We start from the raw sequence: 5,156 nt of genomic DNA on the forward strand, positions 1-5,156 counted from the left end.
CAAAGAGGATAACCACTTTCTGTAGTCACAACCTTAAAGCCTCATGGGCCTTGTGCTTATGAGAAGTCAGACCTGGGTCCCAAATGATTCCAAGACATTGAGGGAAAGCGACCAGAAGCCGGAGCTATGCATTTTCCCATCTCTGCCTTTTATTCCGCCAAATGGCGGCTTTAAAAGAAAGAGTTGGGTCACTGAAGGAGCTGGAATCCTGGCATGTATTGCAAGTGTTATGCAAACTACACAGAATCCATTTCCTTAGCCCTTTCTCAACCCTGGCCCTAAAGGAGTAAAACAAAGGAACAAGAAGGCTAACAAAAATAGGAGCTGTAACTGCATACAAATGGGTCAACAAATGCATATTTTAGTATCAGTTTAAAAACAAAAAATAAAACAATACCCTTAAACAGAACGTGACAATTGAAGGTTGAAAGGAAAAGAAAGTAGTCAAGTGACATACATTTCTCAAGTATTAAGCAAATCAACAATGGTATTCTCAGTTGGTAAATCATATCTAGGCTACTACCAGAAGAAATGAAAATAGAAACAGAGGAAGGCATGGGACAGGGAAGGAGCAATCAAAACTTTTTCATTTCACTGTGTACTCCTTTGTACTGTCTAAATTTGTATGTAATTAGTAAAAGATCTGGAAAAATTTACATTAATTTTTTTTTGGAGTGAGAAAATAACTTAATTTCATTCTGGGGAGCAGACAGACATCCAGTCTCAAAACTTCTGGGACTACTTCTTGGTGCCAGCAGCCATGGTGACTTTGAGCACACTGAAGCTCACTGTCTCACTCAGGGACTGGCACTCACCCACTGTGACGATGCCGTCAGTCTGGACATCTGGGAAGCAGGAGGACAGGTGTACAGACACATTCTTATGGCACTTCTCAAAGTGATTGTGCTTTCAGATACAGTGGAGATAGTCTCAGCAGATGACAGTGGTCCTCTGCATCTTCACATTGGTCAACAGGCCAAACAGGATCACCCTCAGATGGAGACGTTACCAGTGAAGAACCATTTCTTGTCAATGAAGGTGCCCTCAATGGCCTCTTTGGGAGTCCTGAAGCACGAAGAGATATTGTGTAGTACTCCAGGAGCTTCTCCTTGCCAGTTTCTCCCAGTAGGACTCTCTTCTTGTTTTGAAAGATGGTTGGCTGCTTTTGATGGGCTTACCCAGTCTGACTGGCCTCCATCCTTCCAGCTACCTCTGCATTAAACTTTTAAAACTATATTCATCTAGAAATGGTAGAATGGAAAGTGGCAGAGAAGAGAATAGTTTTACTTGTTGCTTGTCCTAATCTACTATTCCCACTAAAACCGTGTTCCAGATGGAATTAAAAATTAACAAATTGACAAAAGTGATTAGACATTTATAAAGTGAAATATCATAAAACTATTTGAAAGATTGGAGCTTTGGAAAATGAATGGCATGAAAAATATAATATGTGATCCCACTGCTAAGAAAAAAGCCTAAAGTCTCATTCCTACACAAGCAAAATGGACCTGATCACATTCAAACAAACTGATTGAAGGCTTAACATATTTTTTAATTAACTGTTTCATCAATTTTAAAATTTTCAAAAAAATTTCTGGAAATAAGTTAAAATGTTAATGTAAAAAATTATAGGAAAATCCTTGTATTTCCCATCCTATAGAGATAACATTCTATTGTCTGCTCTCTCACATTTTTTCCATGAATATATAAATTTTCATTCTATACACAGATCCATATAGATACAAACACATGTATAATTTTCTTAAACAAAAATGGGATAATAGAATTCCTAGTATTCTACAAAAATAACAAGAGTGATTCAAAAATATGTGTATCATTCCTGTGCTGGAGACTCATTAATTTCTTTGATATTCTTCGAAGTATATAATATGAACTGCTTTAGTGAGAATAATGTTTAAAATATTATCAAAATTACAAAGACTTCTGAATTTAAAATGAGTTCAAAGACAATTATCTTAAAAAGCCCAAAAGGCTTTATTGAGTTAACAGTAAGTTTAAAAAATGAAATTAATTTTAAACCATTGATTTTTTTTCTAAAAGAATAAGACATTTAAATTGTTTTTTAATTCAGTGTTTCAACTCAAGAAACTGAAATTAACTCAATTTAGCATTTCTATAGTTTTTGTAAATAGGTTTTAATATTTGTATGGCCTAAATACCATAACACACCAGTATCCCAGGCTGCTCACTCTTCCCCAGAAAGCTGCATTCTACAGCCATTAGGCCTGGCCTGCCTTAGACAGCATCACTTGGGAGAGCAGTAATAGGCAGGGGACATCATTTAGTTCTGGACACTTCTAAAGCACCACTGAATATAATAGTTCTATGCTAAGTGACTGAAAAAGCATGGGATTAATGTTTTAGATTAACTCCTATTCTAAAAAAATCTAATTTTAGAAAAACATCATCTACCACCTCTAATTGTTGCCATGCCCTGAAAATCTGCCACTTGGGCCGCAGTATCTGCTCTCCTCAACTGTACTTCCTGACAGAAAGATTGCCTTCATTGAGAACTGGAGAAAAAAGTAACTTCCTATGAGTTCAGTGGCTCCTGCGGGACAGTGCCACACCAAGGCCTTGCACAAGAAACAAAAGAGCCACACCCCTAAAGGAGGCCACAGCCTGGGGAACCCAGGCCTCTGATTGGGTAATGTGAGTCATGGAAGAATGTTTTAAACCTGTTTAGATAAGGCACTGCACTGGAAAGCGTATCCATCAGTGAACCTGGTTTTGTATTCTAACTCAAGGGCCTTCTAGGAAATAATTGGATAACCTAGAGAAAATTACCTAAATCCATTATGACTCAGTTCCCTAAATGTAAAAATTGGGATAATGAATACCCATGCAGTGCAGTATTTTAAAAATGCTATGTTGGCACAGTTTTGAGGCCCTGGTTAAAGGATAATCAGTTCCCTTTCTTGAGAAGCTTATCAAGTCGATACCCCAAACCACCACTCTTATTGGACTCTCACACTCCAAACCACTATACATGCACCTTAATCACCCCCAGGGTCATACATGAGACTATCAGGAACTACCCTTATGCCTGAGAGCCAATCCTAAATCTGCTTACCCCCACCTCTCACCCTTTCCTTCCTGCAGAAACTATAATAAAGATGCTTTCTCACAGTTCTCCACCCTCCCTCTGAGCTGAGGGGCCTTACTTAACAGTGAAGAAAAACATAGCATCAAGTGATGCACACACACCATGGTAGACAGCACTCATGTCCATCAGCATGGAGTTCCCTCCTTCCTGGACACACTAGAGACTACATTTCCTACATCCCTTGCACCTCTGCAGAACCAAGTAATTATTTCTTACCAAAGGCTATGAGGATAAATGATATGTCTCACTTCTAGGTTGAGGCAAGAAAAGCCCTGAAAGATATTCTAGTTCTCTCCTCATTTAGCACTGGGCATGGATTGCAAAACCATGAGTTCTAACAGGCTAGATAATTGATTGAGTACATACTGGGAGCCCCTGAGGGTTAATCTGACCTCTATTAAATTTTGCTTGAGTGAGAAATTAACTTAGTCTCTAAGCCACTGGAATTTGGGGAATTTTCCATTGCACAATCTAGCCTAGCCTATACATTGGTCATTATGAAAGTTTTGAGATATGCGCAAATCAAAAAATGTAAAATCCACGCAGATGGAAACAAATGAAGCCCTTTCAGCAACCCCAGTAAGCCCTCCAAGTTGAAACTTGCATGGGTGAATCAGAAAGGATACTGTCAACTGTGTTTCTCAGAAGTGAAATAACAGACCATGACACAGTATGTCTCAAAATGTAGTGACCTATGTATAATATACAAACAAGCATTCACAACATTAAAATGCCCCACAAATTTTCTGACTTAAAGATATAAACAAACAGGATAGTTAGAACACAATTTTCTGATATATAGCAATTACTAAAACCAGATTGCCAGGTATTAAGTTGAAAGGTTTTTTAACATAATAGTTTCCATATGGAAGGGAGGATGGCTTTGAGAAGCCTGGTAGAGACTTTTCTATGTTAAATAAATGAATGCCTTATTGACCAAATATGCACAAATATCCAAAGTAAATCAATAGAGTGTTTTCACCAGCAACTATAGTAACTAGTACGACACTTACCCTTCCTTCACAATCAATTAGAAAACTGTACAAAAATAAGAAACAACTTATATAACTGTTCAACAAGAAGCTCAGGATTGTGATCATGTAGAGAAGGGAAACAGAACAAAATGAGCTCTAGGATTGCCCTACTTTGATCCTAAGGGCACTTTAGGAAGTATATTCAAGGAGGAAGAATCTAAGCAAGAATGGTTCTCTTTTAGTTAAGAAAATAGTGATAAGAATTTTGAGAAGGCTAAAGAATCCAAAATTTCAGGTCAAAGTGACACAAAGGAGAAAGATATGCACAATAAAAAAACACACAGCAATCCTTATAGGTCCTCTTCAGTCTTCTGCCAAATGTTAGGCTGTGCATTCATAGAGTGAAGGTACATAAAGAAAGCAAAGAGCAACAAAGAACAGCATCTGTAGATAGAATAAATCTCAAAGTTTATACAAGACAGACAGATATTTGATTCCCAAAGAACTAGAGTTGAACGACCTCACTGAACATTTAAACCACTCAGTAGAGACCAAAAAACAAACAAACAAACAAAAACTCACAACTTAGAAATGAAGCTAAACTAGTCCTAGAATAAAGGTTATTCTATACTTGCTCCTTAGGGGGAAAAAAAATCTTTAAAAGCAAACATCAAAAGGATCAAGCTAATCTGTAAGTTACTTAATTACTTGTTGAAGCAAAATTTTAGCACTTGTTAAAAAAAGAAACAAAACCCACACCTTTAACGAATAAAAAATGTCAAGCATCCAGTCAAAAATTATGGGACATATGGAGAAGCAAGAGTGACCTAAAATAAAAAGAAAAATTAATGGATAAAAACCTTCCCAAAAAGTACAGAGAAAACAGAACTAGGAGTAGGAGATTTAAGGAAAATATACACATAAAGCATAGGAAAATGAAAGATACAAAAAAAAGCAAATTTACTCCTAAAAAATACATTGCAAAATCAAGTGGATAGACTTAATAGCAGTTCAGACACTGAATAAGAAAAGATTAGTGAACACAAAAATAAGAA

The 5,156-nt window shown here is 36.9% G+C and overlaps 1 pseudogene; it reads right to left on the reverse strand.

Moving 5' to 3' along the window:
• Positions 1-723: 723 nt before the first annotated feature.
• LOC100965291 lies at positions 724-1,198 on the reverse strand (annotated as a pseudogene).
• Positions 1,199-5,156: the final 3,958 nt, after the last annotated feature.

The sequence above is a fragment of the Otolemur garnettii genome, unplaced genomic scaffold (assembly GCF_000181295.1).
Source record: "Otolemur garnettii isolate 467f Iridium unplaced genomic scaffold, OtoGar3 scaffold00022, whole genome shotgun sequence".
NCBI classification, from domain to species: domain Eukaryota; kingdom Metazoa; phylum Chordata; class Mammalia; order Primates; family Galagidae; genus Otolemur; species Otolemur garnettii.